The sequence below is a fragment of the Mauremys mutica genome, chromosome 1, assembly GCF_020497125.1.
Source record: "Mauremys mutica isolate MM-2020 ecotype Southern chromosome 1, ASM2049712v1, whole genome shotgun sequence".
NCBI lineage: Eukaryota > Metazoa > Chordata > Testudines > Geoemydidae > Mauremys > Mauremys mutica.
The window spans coordinates 25,505,956-25,522,154 of record NC_059072.1 but is presented as its reverse complement, the minus strand read 5'-3'; the positions used below and the strand labels follow the sequence as shown (position 1 = coordinate 25,522,154).

The following is a 16,199-nucleotide window of genomic DNA, read 5'->3' as shown; positions in this document are numbered from 1 at the left end:
ATCATGAAGTGACAGACAGTCCCCTCAGACTCTCCAGTCTATCTTGCCACTCAGACAAACTGAACTTTGTGATAAAAATGGTCACTAAACCAAAAATCACACCATATCAGGTTGCTCCCAGTCCCAAGAGACCAGCCACTTACCCCAGATCAATTGGTACTCCAGATCTGGAGAAGAGAAGACTGAGAGGGGAAATAATAACAGTTGTCAAGTACATAAAAGGTTGTTACAAGGAGGAGGGAGAAAAATTGTTCTTAACCTTTGAGGATAGGACAAGAAGCAATGGGCTTAAATTACAACAAGGGCGGTTTAGGTTGGACATTAGGAAAAACCTGTCAGAGTGGTTAAGCACTGGAATAAATTGCCTACGGAGGTTGTAGAATCTCCATAATTGGGGATTTTTAAGAGCAGGTTGGACAAACACCTATCAGGGATGATCTAGATAATTCTTAGTCCTGCCTTGAATGCAGGGGAGCGGACCAGATGATCCCTTGAGCTCCCTTCCAGTTCTATGATCCTATGATCTTACACCAAAGACAATGTTTGCAGCCAATTCTATAGTAAACTAACTATATGCTTATTAGCTAAGAACAATGAATGCGATTTAGTCTAAACTTCACGCAGCTGATTGACAGGGGGAGTTACTTACTACTCAAAAAATAATATATTGAAATCCCAAGCACAGAAAAATTGTAAAATATGTTAATAATTTGGGATTTTGCCCTTGTGCCCTATATTGAGACAAAGGACTGTAGTTGGAAGTGACTTTTTAGGTGTTTGAAATGGAAGAATAAACAAGGTTAACTTCAAGTTAAAATTATGACTATCACTTTATGTTTTAAAATAACTACAAAAATGGTCAAAACGTTGGTTATTAAAATATGAATTACAGGAAATGCAGCATAGAAATGAAAGATAGAAACTGATTATTTCTGTTGAGGTTGCAGAACTTACGTCAAATATTTTATAATTCATAGATTCTAGGACTGGAAGGGACCTAGAGAGGTCATCGAGTCCAGTCCCCTGCCCTAATTGCCTTAGTAAGTAGAAATGTGTTAGCTACACTATTTTGCTGGAACACTGGCATTTTTATAATGTTCAACTTGAACCTTCCCTAGGAAGCCCTCACATATTTTATTTTGATAATGATCATGGTTAATATCTGTTATCATTGTCTATGTCGGATACTATATTTAACTTCAATCTTTTGCTTCACATGCATGCAGGATGCTGGTGCACATGGCACAGGATGATTAGACCCTCTGTATTCAAGGTACTTGATGTTAATGGAATTGAAGATGGGCTGAATTAAGGGTTTCTAGCGGCCCATACTGGTTGGGTAGTTCAGAAAAAAGAAACTAAAGAAAATACGAGGAAGCTAGTCAAAACTACTGAAACTCAAAACTGAGTAAGTCAAAGTCCTTAGACTTGTCAGTTATACCATAATTGAGTCACAGAAGCCCTATTGTGAAGGATTAAGCAGCTCAAGGAGGCCCCCTATTAATTATTAGTGTGTGTTGTGGGCAGGGCTGGCTCCAGCTTTTTTGCTGCCCCAAGCAGCGAAGGGGGAAAAAATTAAAAAGAAAAAGAAAAAAACAATTGAGCTGCCACCAAGGTGCTGCTGAAGAGGAAGAGAGGTAGTGAAGGACCCCCACTGAATTGCCGCTGAAGACCCGGACATGCCCCCCCAATAACGAACGGAGTGCCGCCCCTTTGTATTGGCCACCCCAGGCACCTGCTTCCTTCGCTGGTGCCTGGAGCTGGCCCTGGTTGGGGGCGGGGGGAAGCCCCAAAATATTTTCTTAGAGAAGTGGTCCCAAAACTTTTTACCTTGCACTCCCCCCCCCTTGCCCTTGTCCATGCCACCCCAGGGCTGCCCATCCACCAAACCTGCTTGGTGCTGTAGCCCCAAATGCCGGGTCACAATGGCAGGAGCAGGGTTCAGCCCTGCAGAACAGGAGCCGCCAATGCAGGGTAAGAGTGGGGTGGGCAAAGTTTCTAACTCCTCCTCCATCCTGGGGTCTTCCCACCACATGAGGCCAGGATTAGGGTTCTGGTGCCAGGATGGAAGATGCTGCTGCAGGTGGTCGGTGCCCTCTCAGCAATTTAATATAGTGCATCCGTTGAATCACAAGGCTACATCTGTCCCTGCTTATGGTTTTATGCCTTGTGCTGGCCAGACTCAAAGAGCTTGGCTTGTTTAGCCTAACCAAAAGAAGGCTAAGGGGAGATATGATTGCTCTTCATAAATATATCAGAAGAATAAATACCAAGGAGGGAGAGAAATTATTTAAGCTTAGTACCAATGTGGACACAAGAACAAATGGATATAAACTGGCCATCAGGAAGTTTAGACTTGAAATTAGATGAAGGTTTCTAACCATCAGAGGAGTGAAGTTCTGGAACAGCCTTCCAAGGGGAGCAGTGGGGGCAAAAGACATATCTCGCTTCAAGACTAAGCTTGATAAGTTTATGGAGGGGATGGTATGATGGGATAGCCTAATCTTGGCAATTAATTTGGCAATTGATCTTTGATTATCAGCAGGTAAGTATGCCCAGTGGTCTATGATGGGATGTTAGATGGGGTGGGATCTGAGTTACTACAGAGAATTCTTTCCTGGGTGTCTGGTGGGTGAGTCTTGCCCACATGCTCAGGGTTTAGCTGATCGCCATATTTGGGGTCGGGAAGGAATTTTCCTCCAGGGCAGATTGGCAGAGGGCCTGGGGTTTTTTCTCCTTCCTCTGCAGTGTGGGGCACGGGTCACCTGCTGGAAGATTCTCTGCAGCTTGAGGTCTTTAAACCGCGATTTGAGGACTTCAATGGCTCAGACACAGGTTTGTGACAGGAGGGGGTGGGTGAGATTCTGTGGCCTGTGTTGTGCAGGAGGTCAGACTAGATGATCATAATGGTCCCTTCTGACCTTAAAGTCTATGAGTCAGTGTGCCCTTGTTGCCAAGAAGGCTAACAGCATTTTGGGCTGTATAAGTAGGAGCATTGCCAGCAGATCGAGGGATGTGATCATTCCCTTCTTTTCAACGTTGGTAAGGCCTTATCTGGAGTACTGTGTCCAGTTGTGGGCCCTATACTACAAGAAGGATGTGGAAAAATTGGAAAGAGTCCAATGGAGGGCAAGAAAAATTATTAGGGGGCTGGAGCACATGACTTATGAGGAGAGCTGAGGGAACTGGGATTGTGTAGTCTGCAGAAGAGAAGAATGAGGGGGGATTTGATAGCTGCTTTCAACTACCTGAAAGAGGATGGATCTAGACTGTTCTTAGTGGTACCAGATGACAGAACAAGGAGTAATGGTCTCAAGTTGCAGTGGGGGAGGTTTAGGTTGGATATTAGGAAAAACTTTTTCACTAGGAGGGTGGTGAAGCACTGGAATGGGTTACCTAAGGAGGTGGTGGAATCTCCTTCCTTAGAGGTTTTTAAGGTCAGGCTTGACAAAGCCCTGGCTGGGATGATGTAGTTGGGAATTGGTCCTGCTTTGAGTAGGGGGTTGGACTAGATGACCTCCTGAGGTCTCTTCCAACCCTGATATTCTATGATTCTGTGATTCATAGGAGTGAATCTCTTTCCAATAAAACAGAAGATGTGAAAAACTTTTAAAAGTTTTGGAGGAGATGTTAGGGTCTGTTAACTTCTGATGCAGTGAGGACCAGATTCTGCCACTTTTGTTCACATGAAATAATACACCTCTACGCCGATATAACACAAATTTGGATATAATGCGGTAAAGGAGTGCTCTGGGGGTTGGGGCTGCACACTCCAGCAGATCAAAGCAAGTTTGATATAACGCAGTTTCACCTATAATGTAAGATTTTTTTTATTTTTTTTTTGCTCCCGAGGACAGTGTTATATCGGGGCAGAGGTGTACTTCACTCTGTAAATAATTCTATTGGGTGAGTTCATCTTCTCTTGTAGAAGAGCAAGACTTCAGAGAGAAAGTGAGATAATATAAAAATGTAACAAAATGAGAGTTACATACAAAAGTTAATACAAGTTAATAATCAATTAAATAAGAATTAAATAAAAGAAGGTAAAATAGGGTAAGAATAAATAGGAAAGTAAAAATACATGTAAATACAGTAGTAAGATAAGAACGACAAGGAGTCCTTGTGGCACCTTAGAAACTAACAAATTTATTTGGGTATAAGCTTTCATGGGATATAACCCACTTCATTAGATGGAAGTGGAAAATACAGTATGGATGGATGTTCGTCCATCGTGTTCGAAGAAGACCTTTTGGAAAATACAGTTGAGAGATATAAATACACAGCATATGAAAAGATGGGAGTTGACTTGCCAAGCAGGGGTGGGAGTGGTCAGTGCTAATGAGCCAATTCAATTAAGGTGGAAGTGGGCTATTCTCAACAGTTGACAAGAAGGAGTGGAAATCACTTTTGAAGTGCTAATGAAGCCAATGTAATCAAGGGGGCCCATTTCAAACAGTTAACAAGAAGGTGTGAGTATCAGCAGGGGGAAATTAGTTTTTGTAGTGACCCATCCACTCCCAGTCTTTATTCAGGCCTAATTTGATGGTGTCTAGTTTTCAAATTAATTCCAGTTCTGCAGTTTCTCGCTAGAGTCTGTTTTTGAAGGTTTTTTGTTGAAGAATTACCACTTTTAAGTCTGTTATTGAGTGTCCAGGGAGATTTAAGTGTTCTCTTACTGGTTTTTTCATGTTTTAATTCTTGATGTCAGATTTGTGTCCATTTATTCTTTTGCATAGAAACTATCCGGTTTGGCCAATGTACATGGCAGAAGGGCATTGCTAGCACATGATGGCATATATCACATTGGTAGATGTGCAGGGGAATGAGCCCCTGATGGTGTGATTGATGTGATTAGGTCCTATGATGGTGTCCTTTGAATAGATATGTGGACAGAGTTGGCACCGGGGTTTGTTGCAGGGTTCGGTTCCTGGGTTAGTGTTTTTGTTGTGTTGTGTGTACTTGCTGGTGAGTATTTGCTTCAGGTGGGGGGGCTGTCCGTAAGTGAGGACTGGCCTGTCTCCCAAGTTCTGTGAGAGTGAGCGATCGTCCTTCAGGATAGGTTGTAGATTCTTGATGATGCGCTGGAGAGGTTTTAGTTGGGGGCTGTAGGTGACAGCTGGTGGTATTCTGTTACTTTCTTTGTTGGGCCTGTCCTGGAGTAGGTGACTTCTGGGTGCCCTTCTGGCTCTGTCAATCTGTTTCTTCACTTCACCAGGTGGGTATTGTAGTTAAGAACACTTGATAGAGATCCTGTAGGTACTTGTCTCTGTCTGAGGGATTGGAGCAAATGCAGTTGTATCTTAGAGCTTGGCTGTAGACAATGGATCGTGTGATGTGGTCTGGATAACAGCTGGAGGCATGTAGGTAAGTACAGTGGTCAGTAGGTTTCTGGTATAGGGTGGTGTTTATGTGACCATCACTTATTTGCACTGTAGTGTCTAGGAAGTGGATCTCTTGTGTGGACTGGTCCAGGCTGAGGTTGATGGTGGGGTGGAAATTGTTGAAATCCTGATGGAATTTCTCAAGGGCCTCCTTCCCATGGGTCCAGATGATGATGTCATCAATGTAGCACAAGTAGAGTAGGGGCGTTAGGGGACAAGAGCTGAGGAAGCGTTGTTCTAAGATACATACTTTTATTGTGTAGTTACTGTGACGGGTTGGATCACAGAAACCCCCTGGGATCTGCCACCCAATGTTCCAAGACTACTTCTACCCCTGCCTTCCCTGCCAGCTTGGGGCCTCAGCACCCTGTCTTGCTGAGCCAGACACTCCCATCTGCTCCAACACAGATCCATGGTCTGAATTACTTGCCCCAAAGCTGCAGGTTTACCTGAAAGCAGCTCACAGAAGTGTTCTTATCTTTAACACTCAGATGCCCAACTCCCAATGGGGTCTAAACCCAAATAAAGCTGTTTTACCCTGTATAAAGCTTATACAGGTTAAATTCACAAATTGTTCGCCCTCTATAACACTGACAGAGAGAGATGCACAGTTGTTTGCTCCCCCAGGTATTAATATGTACTCTGAGTTAATTAATAAGTAAAAAGTGATTTTATTAAATACAGAAAGTAGGATTTATAATAATATAATAGGAGATATACCCATCTCCTAGAACTGGAAGGGACCTTGAAAGGTCATTGAATCCAGCCCCCTGCCTTCACTAGTAGGACCAATTTTTGCCCCGGATCCCCAAGTGGCCCCCTCAAGGATTGAACTCACAACCCTGGGTTTAGCAGGCCAATGCTCAAACTCTGAGCTATCCCTCCCCCCAGATTTAAGTGGTTGCAAGTAGTAACAGACAGAACAAAATAAGTTACCAAGCAAAATAAAATAAAACACACAAATCTATGGCTAATCAAACTGAATACAGATAATCTCACCCTCAGAGATGCTTCAGTGAGTTTTTTCTTCAGACTGGACACCTTCCAGGCCTGGGCACAATTCTTTCCCCTGGTACAGTTCTTGTTCCAGCTCAGGTGGTAGCTAGGGGGTTCTTCATGATGGCTCCTCTCCTGCTTTGTTCTGTCCCACCCCTTTATATATCTTTTGCATAAGGCAGGAATCCTTTGTCCCTCTCTTGGTTCCCACCTCCTCCCTCTCAATGGAAAGACACCAGGTTAAAGATGGTTTCCAGTTCAGGTGACATGATCACATGTCACTGCAAGACTTCATTACCCTCTTGCCAGCACACAGGAAGACTTACAGGTAAAACAGAGCCATCTGCAGTCAATTGTTCTGGTTAATGGGAGTCATCAGGATTCCAAACCACCATTAATGGCCCACACTTTGCATAATTACAATAGGCCCTCTCAGTTATAGTTCATATTTCTAGTTTCAGATACAAGAGTGGTACATTTATACAAATAGGAAGATCACACTCAGTAGATTATAAGCTTTGTAATGACACCTTTTGCATGAAGCATATTCCAGTTACACTATATTCACTCATTGGCATATTTTTATAAAATCATATAGACTGCAACGTCAGTTACATTTATGGAAGTGTAGGAATATAGAAAGCAAAGAGAAGAAACTGCCAAGCAACCAGAATTAGCAGCCAAATCTTTAATCCAATTTTCTAAGAATTCTTGATTTGGATAAGTACAATTTATTTTATTTTGCCCAACCGGGGTATCATTTTTGGGTTATTTTTTAAAAATTATGGGACAGAGTCTTGTTGTTTAATGAGTATGGGAATCAAAGAAAAGTGTTGTGTGTGTATATACCAAAACGAAGAGAAGCAAAATGTATATTAGTACAGTTGAAACTTAAAGGTTTTGAAAGGCCCAAGAATTTAATAGAGGTGACCTGACTATATTCCACACTCCAGACCTGACATCTACGCCCAATACAATGAAGTGATCTCAGTTAATTACAGATTGCTAGAATAATTAGAAGGAAACTGCCATTTGCTCTATCGGATAGCCTCTTCTTGGAGGCATCCATTTTACAGGAATGTGACACTAGCAAGTCTGAGAAACCTAATGAAAAATTGTTTAAAACAGCTCCCACCCTTGTTTTAGAATTTTTAAATATATGTAAACTAGAGTATTGTATCTTTATTCGGGTTATTTTTCTATTTTTTTCAAAACATACTGATATAATGAAGGCCAATATTTTCAAACCTGGATGCCAAAACAGTCCTCTGGATATGTATCTAGGCTCTGACATAAAGTTCCAAGCCGCTACAACTTCCATTACACTCACTGCTACCCAAACTGTCCTGGCTTGCCGCTTTCTGATGTAGTGCCAGGATTTAGCCATACATGTTTTGTTTAAACACTGGAATTCTTACCAAATGTAAAGTAACTTAACTTTCCACATTACCATTGTTAGGAATTACAAAGTACTACCTGGTCAGACTACCCAATGCCACAGGGCCATTAGAGTTTCTGGGGATCAGAGGAACACTGCACCCTCATGTTCTGTCCCATGGACATACCACCTGCCCTTGCAGCCAGAAGGGAGGAGTAGAGCTGTAATGCTAGCTCTATGTTCTCCAGAAATTTCCCTTTACAAAAAGGGAATTCTCAGAGGGCCAGAGCAATGCAAAGGAGTCCTAGTATGTCTGAGATTCTGGCCCTTGGTGCAAAGTTTTTAAAAGTATTTTAGTGCCTAGTGGGATTTTCAAAAAGCATTTATCTGTATCTTTAGGCAAATACCTTTAGCAGTGTGGCTCCTAATTGCTGTCAAGTGGGTATTATAATTTATAAAGTGAATCTAGGGTTCAGAAACAGAAATAAAGAGCTACATTGCAAATTGTTGCTACAGCGCCTACAATAGCTTAAGCATAGTGTATTGGATGCTCGCTCTTTGGCTCGGAAGGAGGCCTCTCATTCCAGTTGCCTTCGGGCTTGTCTGGCCAAGGCACAAAGCTGCATAACAATCTAGGGCTCTTGCCTCCACCCGAGGTGGAGCAAGGCCCCCCAGGTCCTCTAGTTTCTAGCCCCACAATAGGGCTGGGCGCCAGACAGTCATGGCCAGGCTTTATCCTGAGCTTGGGGAAGCTCAAGCTGCCACCAATTAAACACTGGCTACAGGGGGCTGGCTTCGGCCAGGGCGGGCTTCCGCCTGCCAGCAAGGATATCACAATCTATGGAGCTGGTTCGGGCCTGGGCTTGAGGAGGCTCAGGCTGCCAGCAAGCAAACAGTCTATAAGGGAGCTGGTAAGGGAGGCTCCTTCTTCAGAGCGGAAGCTTCCCTGCACAGTGTAGGGAGTCAGCCACCCCAGGATGGGGTGGCAGGAGGACGCAGGCCCACCCTACTCCACTGCGTTCCCAGCCCAGGGCCCTGGCAGGGGCAGGATTGGCTGCCCCTGCATCGGCGGGGATCCAGCCACAAAACGCCAACTGAGCTATCCCTGGCTCTGCAGCCAGCTGCTCTGTGGCTGCCCCTGGAACGGTTACTTCGTGCCTCCCTGGGGTTTGGTACCTCTCACTTCCAGGGATCGTCAGGCTCCTTTGGGTACGCTGCAGCCGGTAGTCTGGGCCACTCCTCGTCAGGGTCTCCCGCTTCTGCTGCTATCAGACAGCCAGGAGTAGGTTCTCCTCCTGGGCCCGGCAATATGTCCAGCGCATCCTTCTCTTCCGGGAATTCCACCACAACTGAGCTGCAGGGCCTTCCTCTTATACTTCCGGCCCCGCCCCGGCACTTCCGGTGAGGGGGGCAGGGCAGGCTAGGCTCCGCCTACCAAGGGGAGTGTAGTGGACCCTCACTCTCCCGCTTGGAGGGAGGCTACTCGGCCTCACTACATATGGTATGATCTTTCTAAAAATATTATTGTACAGTGCAGTTCCTTGATGGATACTGCATTTGCCTTGCAATGGGGCTAGAACACATTTCAGTCCAGAAAATAAACAGTATTGTGTAATTAGAGAGACAAGGCGGGCACGGTAATATCTTTTATTGGACCAACTTCTGTTGGTGAAAGAGACAAGCTTTTGAACTACACAGAGCTCTTCTTTAGCGGTGACACTCTGAGTTCCAAGAGCTCTGTATTTTGTTTAATATTGTATACTCCAAGTTTATCTCCAAGTGCTAATTAATTCTTGATTGAACCATTTCTTGATTAGATCAGAATTATCTATTGTAATCTGTCATTTTAATGTTTTAAAATAATTTTACCTAAATTGTATCCACTCTGAACCATTTCAGTGGGACTTTCTGTAATTGTCTTGGGTTGTGCAGCATTCGCAATGTATTTCTAAAGCATGACAGCACTATAGTACGGTACATACCTGTGATGGACGTTATGGAAATGGTACAGATTTTACTTCCTCTCTGGCACAGTCTAGATGGAGAAACAACACTACATATTTTCTGTACAACAGAAATCATAGTTTACAAATCCAGGGCCAATATTTGAAGTTCTTATGCTGAGCCAGATCCTGATTTTAATTACACTGGTTTAAAGCCGGAGAAACTCAAATGCCATTGATGGAGTTACTCTACATTTACACTGATGTTATCAAGATCAGAATCTGGCTTTCAGGCTCAGACCCACAGAGCTACTTAGGTGCCGAAGTTCCAGGTTTTAGGCTCCACTGCAATCCACAAAACTGCCAAACCCTGCAGGTCACTCAGTGACTTAATTTTCAGGGTAAAAGTTCCATCTGCATCTAAGTTTATTTCTCTGAGCATGCACACTGCGGCCTCCCTCTCGGTGCCAGGATGCCTATCTCTAACCTAAGCCCCAGAGGAATCCATGAGCCAGGGGAAGATAGGTATTTGTTCACCTAACTCACATATGGACCCAAGATGGTCAGCATGCTCGGAGACTGCCTACCAGACTTGGCCCATTCAAAATAGTGGTGGGGCTGCTGCCATCCACCTTATAACGTTTAGCCCAGTAGTTACAGCACTCATGTGGGCAGGGGTGAAAGTAACTGAAAAGTTTTACCGGTACAGGGGCCTCAGGCAGAAGGGGTCAGGCCTGGGGTGGAAGGGGCAGGGCTGGGGAGTCAGCCTCCCACAGCCAGCGGTTCAGTGCTGCCTGGCCCGTGCCACCCGGGGCTCCGATGGCGATTTAAAGGGCCAGGGGCTTTGACCGCTACTGCAGTGACGGTTGGGAGTCCTGGCCTTTTTAAATTGCCAGGACCTGGGGCAGCTGCCCCTTTTGCACCCCCCTCCCCGCCCCGGTGGCCCTGGGAGGGAGCAAAAGAGGCAGCGATGCTAAAGCACTGCCACAGCAGCACTTTAAGGACCCTACCGCTCTGGGGGAGAAAGGTTTTGCATGGGGGGGTCTCCCACCTCTCAGGAGGTGGGCAGTAACCAGTGACCTATGGGTTGTTCTGATGTGGAGCTCCTTTAATCTCTCCTGTAAAAGTTGATTAAATAATAAAGAGCCATTAGGCCAGAGAGAGAGTATATGTGTGAGACTGACTCTGTAGTCCAGTGGTTATGGCATCCATCTAGGAGATGCAGGATACAGTCCTGTTGCTGCAGTGACTTTTTAATTATTTTTCTACATGGGAACAGTTTAGGCAGGAGAGTGAGGGAGCCCTGTGTCAGACTGTCCCATTGCTCTGTGCTCCTGAGAGGTCAGAGACCCCTGTTCAGATTCTTTCTGCACCTGAGGCAGAGGGGGCAATTGAAACTGGGTCTCCCACATCCTGGATGAGTGCACTAACCACCGCACTAAAATTTTAAGGTAGATGGCAGCAGCAACCACCTCCTCTTTCAGCTATTTTGTGTGGAATGAGACAGGCACCTCACTCATTCTTACAAGAAACGACTTAGGTGCTTAAGCTGCCTGACTCCAGGAGAAGGGTTCCTGTTCTGTATTGCTAGCAGATATAGGTGACTCCCGGCACCCCAGACTTAGGTCTCCATAAGAGAGGTTGGATTTAGGACATACCCCTCTGATCAGCATCGACCCATTGGCTATCTTACATGGCTTCCCACCTAGCATGCTGGCTTTTAGAATCACATTCTAAGGTGCCTGTCTCTCCCTATTCGTTGTACAGGGAGCATAGGGACTTAACTTGAGCTTTGTGGATTGCAGTGATGGTCTTGTGATTTTTTTTTTTTTTAGGAGCCTAATTTTTAGGTGCCGCAGTGCTTAACATCACAACACCTAAGTCTCTTTATAGATCCAGGCCTCATTTCTTACTCAAGGAAGATGGAATAAAGATATCAGAATTTGGTCCCAGATGCAGAGTACTGGAAATAAAGGCTATGTCTTCCCTGCAAATAAATAAATATATTTGATAGTGGAATGACTAACGCATATTAGCTATCTCACTATAAAATCCTAGTGGAGACAAAGTACTGTTATTTTTACCACTAGGTAGATAGGGGAGGTCAACACTACCCTTGCCTGTGGTTCATATCACCTAGCTGTGAAGCTACAGTGCCTTGACTCCACTAGAATTTAACAATGAGAGAGCTTAAAAACTCACGTTAGTAATCTCACATTAAAACACACCTTTATTTGACAATGAAGACAAAGCTGAAGCTAAACAAAATTCCACAGCATCTCATAGGAAAATATGACTTCAGTGTGATTCATCTTTCACAAACTTTTAGAAACAGAGGTGAAATGCAAATATTTATAAATCATAATTCCAATTTAGCTTGCCGTATTTAAAAAAAGAAATCTAATGCTATACTTCAGGAATAAAGATTTATGAATATTTTATAAGAAGCCTGGTTAAAAGGGTGCATATATTTATCAGCTGAATCTGAGAGCTAAGTGCAAAAGCTACAGTTTAGAGATGTCGTGTATTTATGACTCTTCCTGATGGATCTGGGGTCCAGAAACCCAATAAATGGAAGATGCTGATTCCTGTACGTCTTCTTTTATTAAAATGTTTAATGGGCCTGATTCTTATCTCACATCAATAATTTTAAATCAGTATTATTGTACTGATTTCAAAAGTTAGTACTGTTGTACACAAAAGGAGACATTGTTAATATTACTCACTTTACTGATTTCGGAATACGTTGAGCCTGGGAGTGTAGTGGAATGGAAACTGTTTGTACAAAATGAGAGAAGGGTTGCAGCACTGCAAGGCATACTTTCTGAGGAGAGCACACAGCAACATTTTGGGTAAACTTTACAAAACCTAAATAGTCTGAGACATGTTTTCATTTAATTAAAAAATGGCCTGCCAGTAACTATTGCAACCTTGCTGCAAAGTGTTGCAATGCGTATTGTTCGGATAGATGTCTTGACTAAGGGCCTGATTCTGCAGTCTTTACTCAAGCACAACTCTCATTGACTTACATGTCTGAGATTTTTTTCTGTTGTCTTGCACCTTGTATAGTCATTAACACTTGTGCACAGTACCTGTAAAGCGCTAACAAGTCAAAATGGTAGCATTTTACACACAGTTGGCACAGGTGCAAATATATACACAGGGTGCAAAAGAGTGGAGACTGAGGCCATAATGTCTGTTGGCTTCAATACAATTATTCTGGATTTATATAGGTATCACAGAGCTTAATTTGGCCTACCTTGTATTTCTTAGTCATACATACATTGGCTAAGAAGTTCAGAACCTACAGTGTCACCCACAATTTTTATGATTCCCTCTCCCCGAATGCTAATTATAATAGCTATGCTAGTCTGTGGAAGATGACTCTGGAGTGGCTGAGAAAGGAGATTGAAGACAGAGCCCAAAGGCAGGACCGATTGTTGAGAAACTTTGGGATGTTGGTTTGAGCTTTTGTTGCCCTGAAAGGGATCTGACTTAGACGCTTTCAGCTGAAGTATGAACAGGTGCAGATGGACTGCAGGAAGGGCTGGAGATGAAGATTGTCTGCAGCATCATGCCCTGTTGCAAGGGGGTGCTCTGGAGTCGTCATATCCTCCTTCCACCACACAGAAGAACCTTTAACATGGATTTGAGTATGCTCTAAGTCTCGGCTAGCTAGCATGGCTGAGGATATGGACTTGAGATTGGAATTTGCTTCAGCCCAGACAGGCAAACTGCCTACTTTGCAGTGAGAATGCAGACTACTCAATTCCAGGTGCTGTTAGTCCTCCAGTCCCATCCCACAATTCTACCTGGGCTGTACTTTCTTGTGGAACGCCTCCCTTCTTCTGCTGTGCATATTAACCCCATGTTTGTCTGCTCCATTTCTGCTGCACTTCCACAGCATTTGAACAGAGATGTCATCTGTGACAAACTGGGACTATATTTATACAGTTTATGAATTTTGGTTAATATTGTGAAGATGGTTTATGAAAAGCAGCTGTATCCTGAGAGTCTATATGTATGAAAGATCTACCAGGTCCTGTAGCAGGTTCACAGCTGACAAATACAAGGGGCTAGTGGTGCTTAGGATTCAATTATACTATTCAGGTGCAAACAACTGGCAACAGCGGGTGAGCTTAAGCCTTGGAAATCCAGTTTAGCTTCCTCTTCTGAAAGGAGAGGGGGAGATAGAAGCAATGAAAACTTACCAGGAGCAGAACAAAGGCAACCAGGTGACCAAGAGGAGCTTAAATAAGGGAACTCACAGGAATAGAGGGAGCCAGACAGGAAGAGGACACGTGGGGCAGAAGAAAGCAACAGAAGCTAGGTAAAAGGGAGAGACCACCCATCATGGAACAGCCTCAGGAATGGGACAGCTTGCCTGGACATCTGTGGTCCCTAAGGACACCCAAGGGAAGGCTGAGCTAGAAAGGGAAATATGTGCAATGTTTGTTGTTTTGTATGATCTGTACTGTCCTGTGCTTTGTATGAAGTAAAGAACATAAATGTGTTAGACTCTGCAAAGTGTGTGTATTAACTACTGTGTGCCCTGAGATAGTCAAACTGTAACAAAAAGTTTCACACCTTTGGGGTTAAGTTCCAGGAGAGAGTGTGTTTTAGGATGCCCTTGGACTTAAGGTCACCATTGTATGCAGAGGGGCTAGGCAACTGTGCAGGGCTCCAACTCTCAGGAGGGAGTGTTAGGCTGCAGGTCTGTACTCCAAGAGTGTGCCTAAGGATCCTGAGATTGGGGCAGTGGCTGGACTGCATTCATGCTCTGTAGGCTTAAAATAGCTGGGGGAGCAAGGGTCACAGCATGGATTCCCTTCACAGCAGTCCTAGTCAGTGGCCATGAGGGAGCACTTGCTAGCATCTGTGACACCATCCAAGAAATCCTCCTGTTCTGGCAGTTTGCCAGAAGCTGACACCTGTCTCCTGCTAAAGTTGTGGGGTAGTATCAATAAGAACCATAATTTGGAGAAATGTACCCAACGTGAGATTTTTATGTTTACTAGGCAGGAAAGAAATGGAAAATGGAGAGGCAAAGAAGTCAGTTGGGTGTGCTATGAATCACTTTGTAGTTTGTAGACTGAATTCCTTAATAACATTCTCTTTAAAAGTTCTTGCCAAATGCTGTTTGCTTTCACCTGCGGTCTGCCTGGATTAATAGTGAATAACTCCACTTGGAAGTTGTTTACATAGTGTTCTCATGTCATGGCCACAGACAGCAGCTTCATTCTAGGTGAGAGTGGGTGAGTTTTCACCCTGTGAATGAATTTGTAGAGTGGCCCTATGTAATGCACTGCTAAGAACCACAGGATATCCCACCAGAAATCCATTCCAGCTCGAGGGCTAGTACAGCCCTGTTGTGGATGTAGTTACATGGGTCTGGCATGGGTAAGGCTTTGCTGTGGGGACACCCCACCCAGCAAGGCTAGCCTGTCTGCAGTGAAAACATACGGCTTTTCTACACTAGGAAATTAACTAGAATTACTATTGTGGGATCGTTATTCTGCAATAGCTATTCTAGAATTGCTGTTGCACTTTAAATTCACACCCTGCTTTAATATTAGAAAACAGGCTGAGGTCTGGTCTGTACTTAAAATTTAGCTTGACAGAGCTGTCAATCAGTGGTGTAAAAAACCCACAACCCCTGAGTGATGTAGTTATGCCAACCTAATAACCTGTGTAGACAGCTAGGTTGATAGAAGAATGCTTCCCTCAACTTAGCTACCACTGCTTGGGGAGATGGTGTTCCTACATCAATGGAAAAAACCCTTCCATAAGTTTAGGTTGTGTCTACATTATGGGTTTATGCCAGCATTGCTACTGTGATGCAGCTATGCCAGTATAGTCTCTGTAGTGTAGACATACTTTGGCAAAACGAAGACTCCATCCCTAGGCTCTCTAACAAAAGCCATTAAGATATATAGTAACTGGGCTCAGGCTCTCACAGGAAGAGTAGGGCTTTGAAAAAAGAGAGTTTCCCTGAGGTGGGGGAAGTGTCTAAGGGCTTGTCTACACTACCAAGTTTTGTTGACAAAACTTATGTCAGCAGCCAAAAGTCGACAAAACAAAAATTGCCAAAGGGTGTTCACACTTGGTCCCTCTGACAGATCATGTCCACATTGGGGACACCATCATCGACAGGTGAGCAATGCACCATGGGTATGTACCCCAGAGTTCAGTATTGTGGAAAGGAAGAGATGATTGCTGCACATCTTGGGATTGTCTCCGAGTTCTCCCACAGCCCCCTCAGCTGCGGAGAGCAGCATCATGAGTAGCTCTGGGAGCTCTCCGTGTTGAGGAATGACAAAGCAGCACAGCAGTCTGCCTGCAGCTGTGTTCCTAGTGCAGCACAGAACAGGAACATTCCAATGATTTGCTCTTCATTTGTTCCCCAAATGGAGCAGCACAGAGATACTTCCCGGAGCTTTGAAAGGGGAGGGGTGCATGCTTGCAGGGCAGCAGAGATCAAAACACTGAGCAGAGCGATCA

The 16,199-nt window shown here is 44.2% G+C and overlaps 1 protein-coding gene across 1 annotated transcript in view; it reads left to right on the top strand.

Moving 5' to 3' along the window:
• The window catches only part of CCDC146 (coiled-coil domain containing 146), a 120,508-nt gene that overhangs the window by 47,464 nt on the left and 56,845 nt on the right, over positions 1 to 16,199 (top strand). The window lies entirely within an intron of this gene.